The sequence below is a fragment of the Haemaphysalis longicornis genome, unplaced genomic scaffold (assembly GCF_048455015.1).
Source record: "Haemaphysalis longicornis isolate Haplotype H1 unplaced genomic scaffold, Haemaphysalis longicornis Haplotype H1 scaffold_5, whole genome shotgun sequence".
NCBI classification, from domain to species: Eukaryota; Metazoa; Arthropoda; class Arachnida; order Ixodida; family Ixodidae; genus Haemaphysalis; species Haemaphysalis longicornis.
Window position 1 is genome coordinate 170,463,583 of NW_027526385.1, and position 24,382 is coordinate 170,487,964.

Genomic DNA, 24,382 nt, shown 5'->3' on the forward strand with positions numbered 1-24,382 from the left:
AATTCTCTGCACATCCGTACTACAATTGGATTAGATTTCCAATCCAATCAAATTTATTTCAATCAGATCTAATCCAACCCAAATCCAATCCAATCATATCCAATCCAATCCAATGTTCCTCGCGCTTGCGCAGCACGGCCATTCAGGGTCCAAGCGAAACGGCTCAACCTCGGCCAGTGTAGCTTACGCTACAAAAAACGTTTGTAGTGGCTTAGCTCTGCTATGCCAGGATATACGTAGCGTGAGCTAAGGTTCCGCAATCCAGTCCAATCCAGTCTTATTCAGTCCAGTTCAATCAAGTCCAGTTTAGTCAAGTCCAGTCCAGTCCAGTCCAGTACAATTCAGTCTAATCCAGTCCACTCCAGTCCAGTCCTATCCAGTCACTGCTCCTCGGGCATGCTCAGCGCGGCTCTTCCTGAGCCACGTGAAACGTCTATCAAGGGGCTCCGGGGCAGAGTCAGACTGATACTGCGCAAGTGAGGCGCACACCTGGGCGGGCTCCGGCGCCAGTGCGTCCGACGCGGCTATGACGCAACACAATCCAACACAATCCACTTTAATCCAATCCAAATCCGATCCCATCCAACCCAATTCACTCCGATCCAATCCAATCTGAGCCAAGCTAAGCCATGCCAAGCCAAGCCAATTCAATCCAATGTCGCTCGCGCTTGCGCAGAACGGCCCTTCACGGCACACGCGAAACTGCTCAACCTCGGCCAGTGTAGCTTACGCTACAAGACCGAGGAGCAGTATTTGGCGAAAATGGGAAGGGGGTAAGGATGGCACGAGCTGGTAAGGCGTCACCTCCCAGCGCGTCGCCACGGCTCAGTATGTCTCCCTGCCTGCCACCTCACACTTCCTCCATTTTTCAGCGCCAACGATCGCATCCCACTTACACTTTCGCCAGACGCTCCTCCTTCGTTTGTGCCTCACCCGAACTACGCGACATTTGCGCGGCTGGCTCAAACACGATTTGCAGCAACGTCCGCAGAGTCGGGATAACGGTAGAGTAGCGCGTGCCGCCGTGCGTTCGCAGATCACCCGATCACTTCCTGAGATGCATAAGATATGCGCCGTGACCGAGCTGTGCATAAATTTAGGTTAGAGTGTATAGTATTTTTCATGTCATATTTTCTTGCGTTTTACTTCACCAAGCAGTTCGCATTGAAAGAGAAATCATACCTCTGACACCTAGATTACTCATTTCTTAAGATTTATGTCGTCTGCCCCTTCTAAAACAACGTGAACGTTTGCGTCTTTTTTACTCCCTTTTTCCTAGACGGGGTTTCCACCAGCCCTGGTATTGGTGAATGTAAGTCAATACGCTATCGCGTAGTTTTTCTTTTCGTGCTATCCCTTTTTTAGTGTCCTCACCTTTCACTCCCTTGGGTTGCTTTAAAATGCATATATCTTGCGTACTTGAATTTGCGACAGCCGATTTGGAGTCGCCATATTACTAGGTTGTTGATTTAGGACAAAAGATTATTGATGAAGCAGTTTTTCTTGAGGTATTTGCTTTTTCGCCTTTTTAAATAACCCAGAGTTCTCAATGGTGAGCAAAGTATAGCTGAAAGCACACTGCAGTTTTCTGATACTTCAAGACGTGTATTGACGTATTTATTCCATAAACTTGTCACCAATTTGATCTTGTCATGAAAGGAACGGTCACGCACCTTTACATGTACAAATTACCCGCAGATTATTTAAAAATTCGAATGCATATTCTGGCCTTGTAGAGAGTATATTTAGGCGTTCTTAGTCGCCTTAACCAACGTGGGCAGAATCTAACTGAAAAACGGCTCTACCTTCACGCCTAAGAAGTGCTTCCGACCATATAGTTTTCAAGGGCATCTCATAAGTGGTACGTAGCCCTAAGGCTTTTTTTGGCTGACAGTTGCGGAAGCTTGGTTATTGGTACCTTTATTGCGCATCGCTCTCTTCCCTCTCTTTCGTCTACTTCAATTGTTACCGGATTGCAGAACGCTCCGAGTGCTGTGTTGAGGAGCTTGAAACAAGTTTTTTCGAACAGCATTGCATTACCAGCAGCCCACACACGATGTTGCTGCAAACACTGACAAGATAAAGCTAGTGTTTTCACACTCAAGCAGGCATGCATACCTAAGTGATGCGCGGAATGTATTCTTGTGCCCCGCCCCTATCGTTCATGATAACATTACCTGAGTAGCCTAACGCATTTCCCGCTTTGAGTCAGCCATTTTTGGATCTATGACGGCGAGCACGCTTTCAGTAACAACGCCTTGTGCCAACGCCTCATGGACTTCATCGTGTCTCTAATCAACGCAATTGATTATATTTCAGCATGAAATAGTTAATGCACGTCCAACATGAACGTGTTTAAGACAAATTCTCTATTTACACCAGATGTCCGAACACGTGTTAGCTTTCGTTATACTCGTTTAGTGCATATACTGTAGTTATTGAAAGATTAGAGCAAATTGTCTGCAGGTGCTGGGTAATGTCGGCTTTGTAGCAGAAACGTAATATTGAAGATATACTTGACACTACTTACCTATTGAAAGGTGCGTATCATGAGCGAGTAGGTGAACTCACTTTATTGATATTGACGCTGCAAGCTAATTATTGTAAGACGATTAATGTCACCTCAAAAAGTAACCTCACGGCTTTAAATTTAAAAATTTTTAACATTAGAACGTGCCTAAGGTGAGCAGAATCACACGAAACTGTCATTAGGGTAAAAAAACTGGAGTAGGATAGTTACGTCAGGGAAACGAATGCAAGGAATGGAATAAGGAGAAAGGAAGAATGGTGATTATGTCAACCGTGATCTCACTAAGTATTGACAATGTATGGTAAAAAAACACGTAGACGTACAAAACGTTGTCGTAGGGTTGGTACTAGTGTTATGATTACTCTTCTCGGCACATAAAATGGCCCGTTATCCCCTCCTGCTCAAAGTAAGAAAAGTACAGAAGGACAAAATCGCCGTCATCCCGTCCTGCGAGAATGTATATCCAGCGATGTTGTCATAAACAAGTGGAGATGCTGATGGTGGAATGCATGAAATGTCGTCGTCGTCTCGGTGGGCTGTCACTCGCACAAGGCTTCTCTGCCGGAAAATTGTGTCCTGCTTAGCCTGACGCATGCGCTCGGGGTCTTCGATGAGAATTGATGAGTCCAGGTTCGTCTGACGCATGCGCTCAACCTCAGCTAAGTTCAACCCTCTTTGAGAGCAGCTGCAAACCTCATTTTTACGATGAACGCATAAGGAGTTTCCCCGTATCATTTGTGCGGTTTTGCTATTTAAATTTTGGTTTTTTAAAGGAATACTAAGCTCTATACTGTGATGAATGCCTATTTGAAGGAGAGAAATATAAGCCGTTTCCTTCAGTTGTTAGCCCGGTTTTTTGGTACAAACAATGGCACGAATCCTTTGAACCGACGAGAGGCTAACAGCTTCACAGTAAGCAAGTATGAGCGTGTGCCCATGTACACCAATGACTTCCCTGTATATCGAAAGAATTCTGCATTTCGGAACTGAATGAATGTTCTTAAAGATCCTTCAGTAAATGTTGTCCTGATTAATTTGCCCAATCGATTTTTGTGAATACGTGTTGCTAATGTATTCACACAAAACAAATTTGAAAGATTTCGCCCTGAGACACCGGTAAAAGGGCGAAAATAATTTTTTTTTAAATGACACGCCTCATGAGCCGAAGAGCCGAACGGGTGATGTCGACGCTTAGGAAAACTGCTGTTTCAAACGGCTTCGAATTTTATGAAAATATTGCGAGTATGGTGTGCCAGCTCAACTCTACAGTAAGGAGAGAAATAAAAGCGCCGTAATAATTTGTCACATATGTATGTTTTTATTGCACGGCAGTACGGATATGTAACTTAAGAGGCAAATACACCAACCAAGGGCGTTTATTCAAAGCGGTCCCAACGTTTCGGAGCCAACTCGGCTCCTTCATCAGGGGTGACTATGTACGACAAGAAGCAGCGGTTATATAGGTGTCTTCTTCTTTTTCTTTTTTCTTACTGTATTCTTTCCCGTGCGCGTCGGAGGCCGTGGGCGTAGATGGTGGGAAGGGCTCCGAGGGATCTGTTCAGGCCTTGCCGGTTCCCTTGTATGTGCCAAGACTCAAGCAGTAATCTTTGTGAGTAATTCGTTTCGGTGCCAATCACCTGCACGCCGTCAAAGTTAATCCGGTGGTCAGCTTTTTCGCAGTGCTCGGCCAATGCACTGCGCTGAGTGTCGGACTTGCGAACGTCGTTTTTGTGTTGGCGGAGGCGTTCCGGGAAGTTCATGGTCTCCCCAACATAACTAGCGGGGCATTGTGCGCAAGCAATTTTGTAGACGACCCCTTGTGATTTTTCTTTTGGCGGCCGCTCTTTAGGTCGAGGTATGAGCCGTCCAAGAGTTGACACTGGCTTGTGGGAGATGACAATGCCTTCCTTGCGAAGAATGCGGGATAACGTTTCACTCGTTCCTTTAACATAGGGGCCGGAAATACGGGTGGGTCGGCGTGCGGAGGGGGTGGGGGGGCAGACGGCGGAGACAGGAGAGGGGTTGTTGACCGGCGGCGTCAGTGCAGAGGAATTCCCTTGGTTGCAGCCCGGCTGGGGGAGACGGCGTTTGACGCGTCGTATGAAGTTGCTCGTGTATCCATTTTTCTTCAGGTCGGCGATTACGGCTTTTTCTTCTTTCTTCCGGTCCTCTTCTGTTGAGCATATAGTTCTGGCTCTAAGTAAGAGAGCTAAGACCACAGAAGATTTGTGGGAATTTGGGTGGCAGGAGTGGAATTGCAGGTAGCGGCCGGTGTGGGTGGGTTTCCTGTATACTGTGACATTTAGTCCGTCTGGCTGTCTTTTTATCAAAACGTCGAGGAATGGTAAGGTGCTGTTCGTTTCTTTTTCCATGGTGAATTGGATGGCTGGTTCAATCGAATTTAGCTGCGACAGGAAGTTCTCTGCTGTTGTTTCTTTGATGACACAAAAGCAGTCGTCCACGTACCGGAGAAACAGCTTGGGCTTTTCGGGGAAATTTTCCAGAGCGGTCGTTTCAATTTTTTCCATTACAAGGTTGGCTGTGGTCACGGAAATAGCGGCCCCCATCGCAGTTCCACTTACTTGCCTGAAATATTCCTGCTTGTAGCAGAAATATGTGCTTTGCAGGCAGAACTGTGGAAGCTGCGTTATCTCGCCGACGCTGAGGCAGGTCCTGGAGCTCAGGCTGTCGTCGTTCTCGAGAGCACTTGTGGCGGTCGCGACGGCCAGGGAAACAGGGACGCTGGTGAAAAGCGACACGACGTCAAAAGAGACGAGTCTGTCCCCAGGGTCGATCGGCACTTCGGAGACAAGTTCGACGAAATGGCCAGCGTTCTTGACGTGGGTGGGCGTTTTGCCGACGAGAGGGGAGAGAACCTGATGAAGGAAGTTGGACAGGGTTCGAAGTGGTGAAGTTGTGAAGTCCACAATAGGCCGGAGGGGCACATCGGGAACTGCGATGGGGGCAGCTATTTCCGTGACCACAGCCAACCTTGTAATGGAAAAAATTGAAACGACCGCTCTGGAAAATTTCCCCGAAAAGCCCAAGGTGTTTCTCCGGTACGTGGACGACTGCTTTTGTGTCATCAAAGAAACAACAGCAGACAACTTCCTGTCGCAGCTAAATTCGATTGAACCAGCCATCCAATTCACCATGGAAAAAGAAACGAACAGCACCTTACCATTCCTCGACGTTTTGATAAAAAGACATCCAGACGGACTAAATTTCACAGTATACAGGAAACCCACCCACACCGGCCGCTACCTGCAATTCCACTCCTGCCACCCAAATTCCCACAAATCTTCTGTGGTCTCAGCTCTCTTACTTAGAGCCAGAACTATATGCTCAACAGAAGAGGACCGGAAGAAAGAAGAAAAAGCCGTAATCGCCGACCTGAAGAAAAATGGATACACGAGCAACTTCATACGACGCGTCAAACGCCGTCTCCCCCAGCCGGGCTGCAACCAAGGGAATTCCTCTGCACTGACGCCGCCGGTCAACAACCCCTCTCCTGTCTCCGCCGTCTGCCCCCCCACCCCCTCCGCACGCCGACCCACCCGTATTTCCGTCCCCTATGTTAAAGGAACGAGTGAAACGTTATCCCGCATTCTTCGCAAGGAAGGCATTGTCATCTCCCACAAGCCAGTGTCAACTCTTGGACGGCTCATACCTCGACCTAAAGAGCGGCCGCCAAAAGAAAAATCACAAGGGGTCGTCTACAAAATTGCTTGCGCACAATGCCCCGCTAGTTATGTTGGGGAGACCATGAACTTCCCGGAACGCCTCCGCCAACACAAAAACGACGTTCGCAAGTCCGACACTCAGCGCAGTGCATTGGCCGAGCACTGCGAAAAAGCTGACCACCGGATTAACTTTGACGGCGCGCAGGTGATTGGCACCGAAACGAATTACTCACAAAGATTACTGCTTGAGTCTTGGAACATACAAGGGAACCGGCAAGGCCTGAACAGATCCCTCGGAGCCCTTCCCACCATCTACGCCCACGGCCTCCGACGCGCACGGGAAAGAATACAGTAAGAAAAAAGAAAAAGAAGAAGACACCTATATAACCGCTGCTTCTTGTCGTACATAGTCACCCCTGATGAAGGAGCCGAGTTGGCTCCGAAACGTTGGGACCGCTTTGAATAAACGCCCTTGGTTGGTGTATTTGCCTCTTAAGTTTAACCCAACCAGACAGAGTTCTGTCGAAGATGTTCACATTCAGGATATGTAACTGGTTTTTGTTGATATAAGTAACTTGTACTGGTAACCGTTCTTGAATGTTTTTCAAAACCAGCCACATAATAGCGGCAATGAGGCTTTCGGGAAAACTGTGTGTTTTAACACATTCCTCAATAACTATACAGCGCCTAGATATATCCAATCTTGTTTTGCATGCACATGCCGCCCATACAGTCGTCCAAAAGCCAACTTCACAATTTTGTCCTAGCACGTGTATAAAGAGGCCAGATAGAATCTTAATCTTACACTACTCTGGACGTAGAATTCGGTTCAATTTTCGGGAGTGTGCATAGCGCTCGACATCTATTAGGACTTTCTGCAACCATGTGCCTCTCGCACTAGCCCACGTTTCTTAAAACTTCAACTAATGCGTAACATTCCTACCTACTGAGGTAACACTCCCCATCGGTAAGTAGGCGTTTCAGAGCACGATTTAGGTACACTCTTTGTCGGGAGAGTTTCATTGAAACACGAGTTCCATCCTTGTCTCATAACCACGCCCCTCGCGTAGGAGGTCATGTACTCGCAGCAGGCGTGAGTTCCTAGTTGTGTACAACTCCACGGTGAACTAACCAAGCATGACAAGAGTGTAAATTTGTACACGTGGTATACCCATTAATCTCATAATTATATTGTTCCACCAGGGCATCGCCGGAAGTACCGCTAGTGTAAATATATACCAATATACTTTTATGCAACCCATAAGATTTTCTGTGTTCCTGTCCCTTTCGACAGTGGGCTCGGCTAAATCTGTGTAAACATGGCTAAACCTCTCCTCTGCCTTTTGCAGGGCTTGCTGCTCTGCGTCCCCAACGTATCTCCGGAATCTACAACGGCCACCACTGGATACCCGCCGCTTTCGCACCAACAATTTCCTTTCTGCAAGTCACAGCCGCACCACGCGCAACCGTGTGGCGTCATCACTAAGCTGCTGCCGCCTGGCAGTGCTTGGTCCGTGACGTCATCAGATCATCTACTACTTACAAACATCTGGAACCCCCCCCTCGCTCAGTGGGCTCGGCGAAATCCGTGGAAACATGGCTAAACCTCTCCTGTGCCTTGTGCAGGGCTTGCTGCTCTGCGTCCCCAACGTATCTCCGGAATCTACAACGGCCACCACTGGATACCCGCCGCTTTCGCACCAACAATTTCCTTTCTGCAAGTCACAGCCGCACCACGCGCAACCGTGTGGCGTCATCACTAAGCTGCTGCCGCCTGGCAGTGCTTGGTCCGTGACATCATCAGATCATCTACTACTTACAAACATCTGGAACCCCCCCCTCGCTCAGTGGGCTCGGCGAAATCCGTGGAAACATGGCTAAACCTCTCCTGTGCCTTGTGCAGGGCTTGCTGCTCTGCGTCCCCAACGTATCTCCGGAACATACAACGGCCACCACTGGATACCCGCCGCTTTCGCACCAACAATTTCCTTTCTGCAAGTCACAGCCGCACCACGCGCAACCGTGTGGCGTCATCACTAAGCTGCTGCCGCCTGGCAGTGCTTGGTCCGTGACATCATCAGATCATCTACTACTTACAAACATCTGGAACCCCCCCCTCGCTCAGTGGGCTCGGCGAAATCCGTGGAAACATGGCTAAACCTCTCCTGTGCCTTGTGCAGGGCTTGCTGCTCTGCGTCCCCAACGTATCTCCGGAATCTACAACGGCCACCACTGGATACCCGCCGCTTTCGCACCAACAATTTCCTTTCTGCAAGTCACAGCCGCACCACGCGCAACCGTGTGGCGTCATCACTAAGCTGCTGCCGCCTGGCAGTGCTTGGTCCGTGACGTCATCCGATCATCGACTACTTAAAGACATCTGGACCCCTCCCCCCCCTCGTTCAGTGGGCTCGGCGAAATCCGTGGAAACATGGCTAAACCTCTCCTCTGCCTAGTGCAGGTTAGTAGGGTGTACAGCTCAATTCGATGCTATGGCCGCTGTTTGGTTGTTACGCCGTGCCCACGCCAGTGTCGTAAAATTGCATATGATTGTTTTTGCGTACTTCAGTTACTACTTTGTTGTGATGTCGAACAAAACGCTGGATCTACCAACCAAGATATGTTGGCTAAACTTTTAGAGGGTCAAAAAGCTCTCCATACTAAGGTAGCAGACCTTACAACTAAAACGGAAACCATGTTAGCGGACCTTACGCGGCGACTTTCAGAAATTGAGGCCCATGTGGCTGAAATAAAAACTAAAAATTCTAAATTAGATGATCTAGACAATCTTCTTAAGGTATACACAAACTGAATGAATTTCCAGGCCCGAAAGCTAACGGATCTTGAAGATAGAAGCAGACGTTCAAACTTGATTGTTTTTAGTATCCCAGAAAAGCCGGAAGAAACTGAGTCTGACCTTAAAAAAAAGTAATTTCTGAAACGTTTCACACCAAGTTTGGCGTTAAATGCACTTCTGTTGCCCAGATTCATAGGCTTGGAAGATCAGCCTCGAACAGACCGATTATCTTGTATCTTCAAGACTTCACCGAGAAGCAAGCTGTGCTGAAAAAGGCGATCAAACTAAAGGGTACTAACATCTTAGTTCAGAACGACTACTCAAAGCAGACGTTAGCAAAACGAAAAAAAACTTTGGGAAAGTGCAAAAGCCGAAAAAAAATTCCCTCGCACTTCCCCGAGGGGGAGAGTGTGTAAGTGCGAATGCACGGTTGTTGAATACGCGATTACGGTGGATATCGAGATCTTGGAGTGGAGAGGAGGCGCCCAACACCCGCAGTCACTGAGCGGAGAGAGGAGGAGGAGAGTAGCGCCCGCCGTTACGGCGAGGGCTACACGAGCGCCCTCACGCGTCGGAATGCGGAGCGCCCGCTACGCGAGCGAGAGCTCTCCCGCCCGAAGTGGAGAGGCGGCGCCCAACACCCGCAGTCACTGAGCGGAGAGAGGAGGAGGAGAGTAGCGCGCGCCCATCTCCCCCCGTTGCTAGGGAAGACGAGGAGGAAGACGAGGAGCTCGCCCACCCGCAGCTGTTGCTATGCGGACGACGGCGGCGGATGATTCAGGCTCGCTTAAGAAGTGCATTCGCACTTAAAAGAACAAGGCAAGAAGCCGTTTTTGGTGCATGATAATTTGCGTGTAGATGGTGATCTGTTTATTTGGAATGACGTAACAAACGAACGCCACTTAATTAAAAGCCGTAGTAGTACCACGCCATCACTTGAGTCTATCAGCAGTGCACCCGATAACGAAAGTACGGATAGCAAGTGTTGACGAGCTGCGGAGGAGCAAGTTACATTGATTAATTTGAATGCTCGAAGCATCGTAATTAAAATCCATCAACTTGAGGCTGTACTCCTAGCATACAGCCCTCGTGTAGTTTTAATAACCGAAACGTGCCTCAATAGTGAAATTTGTGACCAAGATTTAGTACCTCCCGCTTATGAAATGTACTGCAGAGATATGCAGAGATAATGCACCTCAAGAGATGGTGGAGTTGCAGTACTTGTTAAAACCGGAATTAATGTCACCCGTTTACCTGACGTTGACAATACAGAAAGCGTATGCCTGAGGCTTTCACTCTTCAGTAAGTCTTTCGTGTTGTATTCAGTGTACAGGACGCCAAATTTGTTGCCGATTTATTTGTTTAGTTTGAAAACCAATATGGAAACTTATATTAATCGAAAGCTAATTGTTACGGGTGACTTCAATCTGCCTAATATTGATTGGAGCCAAATGCAGTCTATATCTGATTCGCCTAATGCAAATATACTGTTCGATATAATCCTTTCCCACAATCTCGCTCAAATTTTTCAGCAACCTACACGTGTTGGCGATGCTTCGTCCTCTTTACTAGATCTTGTGTTCTTGCACCGCTATATTCTTGATTCATGTGTTTGTGTTGAACCCGGTTTATCTGATCACGACATGGTCACAGTTTCTTTTCCTTTTCATTGAATCGTTCTAATAGCCCACCGAATTCTAAACAGGTAAAAAAATTTTCCCGTGCTAACGATACGAGCATCCAAGATTATCTTGAATTTGAATTCGTGAATTTTGATGGTGACAATGCTGCTGTTCTCTGGGATAAGTTTAAGATATTATGCTTCCACTGCATTGAACGGTTTGTACCAAACAAAACAAAGAAACCCCCAAAGTTCACACCATGGATAACTAGGCCAATAATACAAATGAAGCGTAAAGTCAAGCGCTATCAGAAAAAAAGGTGCTCCCGCTCACGTTCTCAAGGAAATTCGTAACTGCCTCTCCGAAGCTATTAAAAGCGCCAAGAATTTCTATTTTATTTCAAGTTGCCAATCTTCATCAAAAAAGACCCTAAAAATTTTGGAATTTTATTAGGGACCATAAAAGCTCTGTAAACCGAATCATGTTTAACGGCACTATAATTGAAGATCCCCTAGCGATCGCGAAAAATTTCAACGACTATTTTCATAGTGTTTTTTCAGCTTCTACTCTGCCTGTCTCAATTAGCATTGATGCTTCTGATTCGAATCTTAACCTTATTTCATTCAATGGTGTCCTAAATTTAATACTGCGATTAAAAGTTCAATCATCCCCTGGACCAGACAACGTACCTAATGCACTTCTCCGGCGATAGGCCGAAAAATTGTCCAAGTACCTTGTTGTGATCTTCCGAGCCTCAATGAGTTCATCACTTTAGCCTTCGATTGGAAATTGGCACGTGTTCTACCCTTTGTGAAAAAAGGGGACCCACAGTGCATACCAAACTACCGATCAATTGATATGACTTCCGCATGTTGCAAAATGCTGGAACACATGATTGCCACTCGTATCAACAGCTTCTTAGATGATAACCACATTTTATCTCCCTTTCAGCATGGTTTTAGAAAACGGTTTTCCACAGTCACTCAGTCCGTTTCAGTTGTTCATCACATTGCTTCTAGTTTAGACAAAGCTGGTCAGGTCGATGTACTGTTTTTAGATTTCAGTAAAGCCTTCGACCGTGTTCCCCATAATAAACTTATCGAGAAATTACAGACTATAGGGCTTCCAAACTACCTAGTGTCGTGGGTGTCTGCTTACCTAAACGGCCGGAAACAGTATGTCGAGGTCTGTGGACAGACATGGCCTCAACTCCCAGTAGATTCCGGCGTACCGAAGGGTAGTGTTCTAGGACCGCTGCTGTTTTTAATTTATTGCAATGATATTGTTAATGCTATTACTGATCCGGTTAAAATATGACTTTTTGCAGACGACTGTTATATTTTCACTGATGTACACTCGCCAGATGACCAAATCGCTCTCATCACTGCCCTTAAAAATATTCTTTTGTAATGTGACAAATGGTGCATGGTGCTAAATTTCGACAAATCTGTTTTCCTTGAAATTTCTAACAAGAAAAATCCGCTTCAGTTTTCCTATTCCTCCTATAGCCAGCCCTTAAAGGAAGTTAGTCAATATAAATACCTAGGTTTAACGATAACGAATAAGTTGTCTTGGAATGCACACATTGCCGATGTTTCATCGTCGGCTTTCCATAAACAGTGTCTTCTAAGGCACAAACTCAGAGACGCCCCCTCGGAAGTGAAAATATTAGCATATAACACTTTAATACGGCCAAAGCTAGAATACGCTTGCATTGTGTGGGATCCGCATAATAAGTCTAACATATTCAAAGATTCAAACGCCAGCAGTCCGTTTTATTTTCTCGAAGTATGGTCGTGGTACATCAGTTACTAAACTAATGCGAGATAATGAATCCCCGACACTACAATCGCGACGACAGCTTCTACGTCTAAAATTCTTGTACTCACTAATTAACAACAAACTTGGGCTAGACCCATCACATTACGTTACCCCAGTTTCGATAAGGGAAACGCGTCATTCTCATGTCCTATCCTTAACTCCGTATTTTGCGGGGACAGATTTATTTAGTTTTCCTTTTTTCCGAGAACTGTCACAAAATGGAACAACTTGCCTTCTGATTACCTCCAAACCTTATATCTTGATGAACCAAATGTTTAATTCTGTGAATGCCGACACCTCCATCCCCCCTCTCCGAGTATTGCTTGCTTTCTTTATTGTGATGTTTCTCTTGTACTAGCTATCCTCTTATGCAGATGTATTTTAGTCAAGCTGTATCACTCATGCACTGATCTTGTGAATGTGTTTGTGCCCCTCCTGCTTGGGCCTTTTGTGCCTGCAGTATTTCACAAATCAATAAAATAATAAATAAACATGATTATTAAAACATTCAATGCACATTGAAAGCTTTGCCATACGTAAAGCATATTAACAAGGTTTTATCCTTCCTGGTGGTTGGTTTAGCTGGAACAGATATAGATCTAACTTATAGTGACGAATTGCAACAAAACGTGCCTCTCAACATGATATTTTTTTTTCAGTGCACTGTAACGTCTCTCTACAAACATTTGTCTCCCGATAACTTCATCGTCACGGTGAAAGAGCTTCTTTTTGCCCTTGCCAAACAGGTTAGGCCGGAAGGTAGGTTTTTGTGAAATTATTTCTGTCTGCATTGATTTAAAATAACCACATTTGTTTCTCCCACTGGAACAAGCTCTATAATATTCATCTGAACCTCCCGCTGAGCGCTCAAAAGGTGTTTTAACTAACGTTAATACTCTATCGAGAAATGGCCACTGGAAATTTGTAATCTCACCAGCAATTGAAACTTAGCAATGTATGTTGCGACCAAAATTATTTTCGTGTCCTATATACGATGTTTTTTTCGCCTGCGTCCTTTCAAGATATTTTAACGGTTGGTTTCACTTTGTGACTGGTTTTTATTCCGGTGTATCGAACTTCCTTTGTAGTATTCATTGCCCCTTCTTGGAGCCAATACTGCGTTTTCATTCTACTTTTAACACAGCGCCTTAAAATGCCTTTGTACTTGCAAACTCTCGCAAAACATACAAACCGATAGTTGGTGCAAGGGGCATGTTTGTTGACATAATTAGCTTGTACATATATTCGGGCGTGTTACTGTAATTCTGTTTTGTTTAGAAAACCAAGCGAAACATAGTTTTTCTATCCGAATTGGACAGGTTAGTGATAAGTATGCCAAATAAAGGGAACGTTGGGCACCTTAAGATCATACATTTTACGAAAGAACACACCGCAGGTTTTTCTGAAGATAAACGTCACTTCACGTGGATAAAAGTCTAGTTTATGATGTTAAAGCGCAAAGGTGCACTTTTATTTCAAGAAAAAGCATTAGCTAGAATTGCATAGGGCTCCCTTGGCCCTCTTTCTCGCCGTTTTTACTCAGTTCTTTTCAGCAAGGGGAAGCGCGCTAATAAAACATCCGTAGAATGACGGATTAAGAGAGTTTACTGGCTTTTTTGGAACAAAATTCCTAATCTTGCTGCTCGATTCCCTGCGGTAAGCGAGTGCACGTAATGACGGGCACATGAAGCAGTTTGCACCACTCAACCCATCCTTGAAGCAACCAGCGCAGAAAAAATACGCTTGTTCATTTTGCGGCATGCCTGCTCGTTAGACTTCTTAGTGCATGAAAAATGCAGGCGCCTCTTCGGATGAAAGAGAAGCTATTAAACTGGCGCAGCTCGTGCTCCGACTAGCACATTTCGAGCCAATCAGCACTACTACTTCTCCAAATACCCGCAAGTGTCTAAAAATCCGAAGGCGGAAGTCACACAGAACGCTTGGAAATTTCCCGGTACGTTGCCCAGCACAGCGGTGCCAGTCCCTCCAAAATAAAAGTTGCACCTTTCTCGCGTTCTTCCGCAAGAGTCTGTACAGTATGCGCTTCTCGTAAAGCATGCATTTATGGCATCCAGCTGCTCGTAAATTCCTTTTTCCGAGCATCACAACTAAAGGAAGAGGAGGAAGAGAAAACTTTATTCAACAGTGAGCTTGAGCTAGTAAGTGGTAAGTGGTAAGAAGATGCTCACATCGGTCGGGCAGTTTGCGGAGGGTTGGGGGGAGGCGGGTGAGACACACAGAAAAAGCACATGGTCCAGCTATGAAGGCACAAGTGCGTGGGAGTGTAATTTATTTTTTTCTGATTCACTTGTGCCTATGCATCATAGTTTAAAGCCCTATTCCCGCAGACCAGGCCGGGAAGAAACGCTTCGTTTACGAAGTGAGCTTTACATCTGCACACCTCTTCTTAATTACTGTAGAATGGAAGTCGAAACGCGAGTGTTTGTAGTTTTCTCGTACCCTCATAGCAGCCTTACGTTTTTGCAGTGGTAACGTTGTTGGAAGCAGCTTTGGGGCAAAGAAAACTCAGCAAGGACGCAATCATTGCAAATTATTTGTGTGAAGGCGAAATTAAGATCACGATCCCAATCAGCCTCGGCAAGGTAAATCAATTTTTTCACTTGGGTTATGTCTTTGATGTGGCTTACATTTTACATCGTGCATGGTCCTGAGGTGGTGTTTGTCTTCTAGCTTAAACACGATTGTTAGGGCGCTCCTGATGTAAAAAATGGTCTTGATGTGTGTTCTGATATGGTTCATGCCTTGAAACCAAGTGCGCTAATCAAAAAACCGAAGTTGAAACCAGCAGTATTCCTTCATTAACTCTGAAGCAGTAGCGTTGTTAATACTTGTGATACTCCAGGAGGAAAACGAGGTTCCTTTTTTGTCATACTCTTCGTTGATTGTCAGGTTACACGCGCGACTCTACACAGGCGATGAGGCATGTCGTAGTGGAGGTCTCCGAATTAATTTTCACAACTTGGGGAGTTTTAACACTCGCCGAAATTTCGTACACGGGGACGTTTTAACTTTCGCCTCCATCAGAAAAGCGGCCGCCGCGGCCGGGAATTGAACCCGTGACGTCGTGCTTAGAAAGCAAAAGCTCCAATAAAACAACGAAAGTTGAAACCAGCAGTATTCCTTCAGGAACTTCGAAGAAGTAGCAGCGCTAATACTTCGGATAATATAGCTTGAAGAAGAGGTTACGTTTCTGTTGTATTCTTCCAGCTTTTTTGACGCAAGTGCCCCTGCCTCATAACTCAGTGAGCTGCGACTCAAATATTTTAACTCAAGACCTTAAGCTCTATTTCAGGCTTGCTACAATTGTTTTCACTCAAGTTGCAGTTTCTTTCAAAATCCACAAGCAAGGACCGAAGATAGCGGTATGCTACCTAGAAGCGAAAATATCTTCGAGACATTTCTATCGTCGTAGAACGTGCGAAATGTTTGGCAACTTTTGGAAGATTTAGATGCTTCAATAGCGCGATTCGGCGGAAGAACACGTTGTAGGGCGTCACCAGAGAGGTGCAAACAGAATTACGTGCCTGTGTGAAGCAAGCGGAGGTCGGGTACACTAAGTAGTCGAAAACACGTTTCACCCGGTGATGCAGCGGTGAGTTCAGGGAAGGCATTTAAACGAAAGGCGGTCATAATTAGTGGCACAAACTTGTATCATGAATGTTTTATATTACAAATAATCTTGGACTTGGCATATTCCCGTGGTTCAACCCACGGGGCATCCTCAAATAATTATCCCGCATTTCCTTCAGGGAAGAAATCATGCAACAATCATATCGTGTGTAGGGATACTCCGTGTGGCGCGAGCACAGCGACCACCTTCCGCATCCGCCTGTAGTTCGCCTTGTGCTAACGGCAGCTGTCATGATGTTTGCGAAAGCTCTTTAGAAAGAAAGCCAGACAGAAAGATTAGAATTCGACATTTGTTATAGTAGCCATGAAGCCCCAAACGAACTTGTCCTGGTTAGCGCAGTGGTCCACTAAATACCAGTTTTTAGTTGCGCATTTGAGAACTGTGGGTAGCGATAAGCACTATTGTGGCGGCACGCAATTCGTGCAGCAAGACCAAAAAATGAGAGGCAAAATGGCTCAGCTCGGCCGTTGACAGTTGGGGAGTATGCGCTTTTTCAGATCGTGAAAATTTTAAGCATTTCCAGTGTGTCAATTAACAGTAAAGAACTGAACTGCTGTTGCCGATCATCACTATTGTTCTGGGGCACGGCCACCGTAAACTGATAGGCGATGTCTCATTTAGCAGCCGAAATGGGCGGAAATAGACCACCATGTGCGCCATGGTGTGCCTACAGCATTTAGACAGGTGCCACATGAGCCCGCCACTGCATCCAGGCATGCCCCTTATTCCTGAGTCGCGGCCGCATAAAACATTATCACCAGAAGTTGTGTACTGGGTTTTTGTACTGAAAGCTGCACTACGCTTCCGAGGCCAGTCTTCGCAGGGTCACCAGTTCTGACCTTGAGAGCTATAGGTCAAACCACACCCACTTCAACCGCCCGCCACGGAGCAGCTGCCCGATGGCGTGGAGAGATAGGCTTATTCTTGGATGCAAGTAGCGAGAACTTAAACAAAGGCAAAGAAAGTGGAACACAAGCACAGCCTCTTGTCTAAGAACTAAAGCTTAATATTATGAAGGGTGAATATAAACACTTCACAGAAAACAATTAAAAAGACTGCGCATGAGCCAAACAAGTTTACAAATGTCACGGTGACAAGAAACTAGGTAGACACCCGCTACAGTCAAGGCCCAGCGAGATATGCAATCTATTTGGAATGAACACACACGCTCGCTCGGCTGACACAGGTGTCTGCTCTTTCTGCCTTATGGAACGCTTCCATAATTTCTCAGGCAATTGGTTCACGGGTCCTAAATAACATGTCCGTGGCTTGAAGATTCGGCTTACGTCGGATGCGCTTAGTACAGTGGGAAGAAAGATGGGAGGATGGGGGGACCTTTATAGACAATTCACGCTCTCTCAAACGCACGTTCGTACAACTTGTGTTCTACTTCGCTTCTCTTCGTTTAATTGCTCACTGGTTTCATCCAAGAATGTCTTGACAACTAGCCCAGCTTGAAACCCTTCTACCGAGAGATAAGGAAGGAGGGAAGGAAGCCATGCACGTGCCCCGTGTCGCCTCTTGGCAGAGCGCCAGGCTCGGACCAGCAGCCCAAGGCGGGGAGAGATAGGAGATAGGGGAGACGTAGGTGATGAGCGAACCGAGACGTGCGGGGAACCCCTGTCACAACCTGGCGGAGGAAGGCGAAGAGGCCACCTCCACAGCGATACGCACATGCCGCAAAGCAACAACAGGAGCCCACGTGCAGCGCAGAGCCATGTGCGATGGAGGAAGATGAATATCCAGCCTTGGTCGCTCGTACAGCGGCGAGGCCTAAACAACGCCGTGAGTGGAAAAAAGAGAGATGAATAAGCAGAGTATTCCTTGAAAACATGCCTGTATATAACTGCGAAACCACACTTCGACCACACCTCAACAATGGGCCCAGCCAGGGCAGTGAAGCTTTCGCTATCAGTTAGGGTTAACCAAACTATATTACAGCATTTTTGTTGGGAGACTACGAAGTCCATTACAGCTTCAGAAAGCATCGTTGAGACCAACGGATGATAAAAAATATTGCAAGCAACGTAAATCACGAAGATTGCGGGAGACTAGGGAGGCGGTGCTGGAGGGTCATCTGTTCATGCATTTTAGAAGGAATAAAATTTCTGTATCTCTTTTCGCCACCGAAAAAGGAGAAATATTGTCGTTAGCCGTGTTTTGGCCGTAAGAGTAGGAAGAGGTGACCCGTGAAAGTGTATCAGAGACAGAGTTCTTTCATCCTTGTATATACCTCATGTCCACGATAAATTACGATGCAGTTAGATAGAATAAACAAAGGGTCGAAAAATATTAGCTAGCCTGTAAAGTAACTACGGCAATGGAGATTGCAGTTGTCTTGCAAAGGTGCTGTTACTTATCTTCGTGGTGTACAGCACCAGGTAGAAGACAGCGAAGTGTCCTTACAAATTATATTTATTTTGTGTAACTAAACAGTGAAGCCATGAGACAAAATAAAAGCCCACGAACAATGAGCTCTTATAAAGGGCTGAGAATGCGATGGCATTATTATCCAGTTAAACGCTCGAGAGGCGTTGTTTCACCTCGCGTTGTCGAAGGGCTTGGTAATTGCGCCTCTGCAGACGCATTGTTTTGCTATTGGGCTCAACGTGTTCGAATTGCCCCGATGTGTACTACGCGTCGCGCCGCTGGTCGCTGGCTCAACGCTTTGGCGAGCATAGATAATGTAACTGTCGGTTCTGCACCTGATATCGTCTTTACTATACTGGGCAACAACCTCTTGTTACTGCCGAGTTTGTATCGCCGTGTTGAACGCGTCGCGAAGGGGCCGTTAGTCTATAGGAACGACGAGTGTGAACTCCGGCTTTTTTGCACAAGCCCGCGGAGTGTATATTTTTGAAATTTTAATAGTACACCCTAAGGCTAATGTAGTGTGGGAATTACTCGAAGGGCATAGTATTAGTTCTACCAGTCAAACTTTATATTGGCTTTGGTGCTAGCCGCTCTCCAACCAATGTAGGGTTGCACATCATGTGCGGTACCTTAATGTGCAAATCTTTTGAGAGGATTACTGGCTGCTTGTAAGGCCTCCTTGCAAAAATTTGGTCGGTGTTGACTTCCTCGCTCCTAGCAGAAGACACTTATCATCATCATTTCATGCTGCTTTTCACGAGCTGCCGCATGCTCTCGTGGCTGCGTCGGCTTGCTCCACTTCTTCTTCTGATTCCATAAAAGCCTCATCGGATCACGATGTGTCGCTCCGCTTTCTGAGCATCGCGCCGCAGCTGGAGGACCCAGAGGTCCAACACATGGTGCCGAAACCCGGGACTTCTAGACGACGCCAAGCCCATCGACGCACGGAGCCGCGAAAGCCCAGAAAAAGACGCGGCGCCTGCGATCTTGGCGAGTTCCCAGCTGCGTGCGACCAAATGGAACAACAGCTTCGACGACGACGCAGCCTACTGGCGCAACTGCATGGCCTTTTAACGGAAGCGGAAGGCCACATAAGTGGCAACAGAGAGGCGACGGCAGGAGCGGTGAGTGTACTGCTCGAACGAATAAATGCATTTTATGGCCAGATAGAGAAGTTGGACGAGGCGATCTTTGAAGAGACACCGGATGACGTAGTAGACAGCGAGACGACAGACACGAGACAATACCGCGACAAGGTTGTCAGCGTTACCGCGAACCTTCGTCCCAAGCTGCAAGAATCCCGGTCTTCAACGCCACGTCAGATAACCGTCTACCCATCATCGACTGGCAAATGCAAGCTTCCCCAGCTAGAGCTCCTCAAATTTGACGGGAACCGCAGATCGTGGCAGCGATTCTGGACGCAGTTTTCGGCAGCCGTCCACAACAACGACGAGCTCAGCACGGCTGACAAGTTTAACTACTTGAGCATCCTCGTGACTGGAGCAGCTACATCGGCCACATCTGGACTGCAAGCGACCGAAGAGTGCTACAAGGACGCCTTCGAAATATTGAAGAAGCGTTTCGGGGATGACCGCATCATTGAGCAAGATCATCTGCGAGGCCCCCTGGACCCGAAGCCGGTGTCGCCGTCATCCGACGTCCTACAACTGAGGTACCTTTACGATCGGGTCCAGGTTCATATCCGAAGCCTCAGGGCGCTTGGCACGAGCTCCACAACCTACTGCACCATGCTGCGTGAAATCCTGCTAAGGGTACTACCGACAAACATGGTCGTGCGGTTCCATGAGTGGCGCAAGACGCCATTTTCCCCAGATGGCGCTTTATCGAACCCACACGGCAACTCATCCGGTTTAACGGCCTCCCCCGACCAGGAGCTTCAAGTGCTTCTGTAATTCCTCGAACACCAGCTTATGTGTCGAGAGGCTGTTGCTGAACGCGCGGAACAGAAACTTCATCGCACACCAGAGAAAGAAGCACAAACACCAAACCCGTGTGATGTTCCCACGGCAGCTGCTCTACAAAGCTTAGTGAACCGGCCGCAGCAGTGCTTCGTTTGCCACTCTGGAGCACCCTCTTCCGAAGCCTGTGATGCCGAAGAACTCAGCCTTTCGTGCAAAAAAAAGATGCTCGCCAAAGCTGGACGATGCTTCCGTTGTCTCAAGAAGGGTCACTTGGCGAGAGATTGCAGAAGCCAGCTAAAATGTGGCAAGTGCACGAGAAGGCACGCAAGATCTGTGGGCCCTGCAGACAGCACTAACAACGACATGGAGAACGTGACGTCTGCACCGGTCAACCTGGTCGCGAAACAAGCAGGCTCCGTAGTGCTGCTGCAGACACTCTCAGCCACAATAGCAGGCGCGAAAACATCAGGACGCTACCGAGTTCTGTTCGATGGAGGAAGACAGCGGAGCTTCATTACTGCCAGTGCTTCTGAAAAACTCGGTTGCAAACCGCTGGGCGACGAAACGTTGACCGTAGGTGTGTTCGGAGGTAAACACACACGGAAAACGATGAAGAAGGTGCGAGTTCTTCTTTTCGCTGCAGACAACAAACGTCCAATCAGCATCGAAGCCCTGGAAGTGGGCACGATTTGCAGCGTAAACATTCCTGTACCAGAAGAAAGAGTTCTAAGGGAGATGAATAATATGCACATCGATATGAAGGCTCTTTCGGTACGAGGAGTGGAGGATAAACAGATTGCGGTCCTTATCGGGTCAGATTATTATTGGGAGCTAGTGACCGATACCGTCAGACCTGTGCAGGGAAAGCTGAATGTGGTGAAGACTAAATTAGGATGGACTGTACAAGGCCCTTTGCCTGTTTTTTCCGACTTCGTCCAGTGTTCCAGTGCTGTTGTGCTTCGATCGTCCGTTGAAGACCAAGTGTTCTCGAAACTTGTGACTCCTTTAAGGGATCATGAGAGCATCGGAGTCAAGGCCGAAGATAAACGAGCGACGGGCAGCAATTTGGCGCTGGATAAGTCAGAGCTCATCAAGTGGACATCTCCACAACCAGACCATCCGCTACCCTACTTAGGCTCGTGGAAAATGACTAGGGCGCCTTTTGGAGCTGCTTCAAGTCCTGTCCTCATGACGGCTACCTTGAAGCATCACTTTCAACTGGCCGAAAATCACTACCCACTGGCAGACCGACCACCGCAATACTTGATGGGTACAAGCGATCCGCTCATAGGAGCCACCACTAATGAAGGAACGATGGAGAACAAGGAAAGAGAGACCATACAAGAAGCTTCCACGAGCATTTGTAAGCGTGCCAGCAACAACCCTGTCGCCACCTTAGAACAAGGAATGACTCTGCCGGAGAAAACCTTCTGCTCGCCTTCTGCAATCCTTAGAGTGCTGGGACCTCGTTGTAACACGCGCTTGGATACCTTTTCGTCCAAGCCCCACAACCTCCGGCACTCGCGCGAGGAGTCAAAGAAAACTGGAAATTTGCGTGAGCGTGCGAACGTCTGAAATGCGAAACGAGTCGAAGAGACGCAAGCGCCAAAAAGAACGACCCAGAAGACGTCATGCCGAGCCCAAAGTGAGGCATCAAGGGAAAACTGTCGCGGTGCACACACGGAACACAGCGGAAGTGAAGACGCGAAGATTTCCAGGGAGGAAAACACAAAGAAAAGGCAACAAACGCTTACCCTCACAGAAGGTCCGACACGTACAAGAAAAGTTTTCCGTCTACAGCGAATTTCTCTGCTTTAGAAAGCGTTCCTTCTCCTATCCTTACAAATCCCCTCTGGCTAGCAAAACACCCTGGACAAACTGTAAGAAGCAGCAGATTAGGCGGTATAAACACCGATGGCGGAGAAAGCGGTCTGGAACGAGGACCGAAGAGGAACGAAGCGCGGAACGTTCACCTGGAACGTCCCCCAAAAATGCGGACTTATTGAAGGATAGCACGCTACTCGGAAAAGCTCTTCCAAGACATGTGTAGACCTTGATATGAACGGAAGAATCGAGATCGGCCGCAGCGACAGAGTCTTCAGGTCCAACAACCTACGTTTTTTCTTTCGGCACTCCACTCAAGCGCCCCGAACCCCGACTTTACCGTTCTGAAGCCACCTAGCGTCATCTGTCGGCGGGGAAGACTGTTGTGACTTCCTCGCTCCTAGCAGAAGACACTTATCATCATCATTTCATGCTGCTTTTCAAGAGCTGCCGCATGCTCTCGTGGCTGCGTCGGCTCGCTCCACTTCTTCTTCTGATTCCATAAAAGCCTCATCGGATCACGACGTGTCGCTCTGCTTTCTGAGCATCGCGCCGCAGCTGGAGGACCCAGAGGTCCAACAGTCGGTGTTGAAGCCAGTCCAAACCCATGTCTCTATAGCCACCGTATACTATTCCTGACCAAATTGGCTATGATACAAGTGCTGCTTTTAATTTTTTTATTTTATTCGCACGCTCTGTTTCGCTAAAAGATTCGGCTTAGGACCTTCTATTGCATGATTTATTTCTAAACAACAACAAATTAGTTTTTTGTTTTATTGAGGAAACGACTTTGTACAATGAAAAAAGAATGTCGAACTAAGAAATTATGTGCACTCAATGACGTATCTTCAAACGTGATGCAAAAATGCGCTGGCGCAACACTCTTTACCAGGTCATACTAACAAAAAGGCGCATGGTGGACGATTGAAGATATTCCTATGTACATTTCCTTCATAGAAAGCGTTCGAAGCTGTACTGTGAGCCCTCTATTAGTTATTAACAGCATGACATCCGCAACATATCTGTGTCGCACGCTTCTGTACCAACACTACGTTTAGGTAAATCCGTAAACTGACCTTACGGAACGGTCTTCTAGACAAAGGTCGTACTGTACCGAGGTTTGCAAACTTACTTCGTGCCGAACAAATGGAGTTTACAAGGCTTGCAAATTTTCAATGGTGTTATTTGATCTAACAACAATTTTGTTTTTCGTTTCAGTGCCTCAACAATATCGCCCTCTCTTGCGAGGCAGGAAAACCCATTTACGTAAGTGTCGGGCCAACGACATACCATCCTAACTTTTGGCTTCTGTCAAAGAAAATGTAAATCAGGCCACCAGAAGCTGCATATTTCTAGTAGGAGAACGACAGTGCTAATTAGAATAGTTATCGCATAATTTATTTCCCAGTATGAGGGTACTTATTTTCCTGGTGAAAAACAAAATCCCGCAAGCTCATACTTTGGTTAGCTCTCATTGCTTCGCGACACTGATGTCACACAGAAATGCTCGGCAAATGGCCCTGCGAAAGCACACAGACATAGTGCAACAAACTTTTAATAATTACAATTATGTTTTCGGCATTTGATATCTTAGAGATGTCTACAGGGCCTTGCTCTTATCACCGCTCAAAACGAACTTATTTTGATTTGCCCGAAAGGAGAGGTTGGTGCATGATTACTACTATCGCAGAGTTTGGTTGCCAGTTATTTCCAGACAAGGTCAGAAATGCAGCATCACGAATTTCGTGGCTTTAAGCAAGACCTAATTACAGTAGACACACCGCAAACAGTATGAGGAGTAAACTGTCAGTCCACTGAAAATTCTGAACAAGACTGGTCTCAGTTGGGCTCCAAGTGCGGCCACCTAGCAGAGCTTGGTCTTTTCCCCTGCAATTTTCGATTTGCGCATTTCGTGTTACTTGTGACTTTAAAATATTTTTTAAGGTTTCTTTATTCAGGAGGCACTAGATGTACTATAACTCGTTGTAACAGCTGGGTAGACAAGCAAGCATGGTATTCGGACTATCCGAGTCAAAGCAAGCCTTTGTTAACGTTAGACAAGTTTGATATCTCCTTCCAATTCAGAAAGTAACGCTGCTGCTTTGATGAGCTCCATGTTTAATAGAAGCCGCAGGGTTGATAGTAGAATAGGAATGCC

The 24,382-nt window shown here is 46.8% G+C and overlaps 1 long non-coding RNA gene across 1 annotated transcript; it reads left to right on the forward strand.

The window, feature by feature from the left end:
* Nucleotides 1–1,279: 1,279 nt before the first annotated feature.
* LOC144139507 (uncharacterized) lies at nt 1,280–23,499 on the forward strand. The gene is made up of 4 exons (XR_013316238.1): nt 1,280–1,312; nt 13,113–13,212; nt 14,941–15,056; nt 23,443–23,499. It is a non-coding gene; the product is annotated as an uncharacterized LOC144139507 (long non-coding RNA).
* The last annotated feature ends 883 nt before the right edge of the window (nt 23,500–24,382 follow it).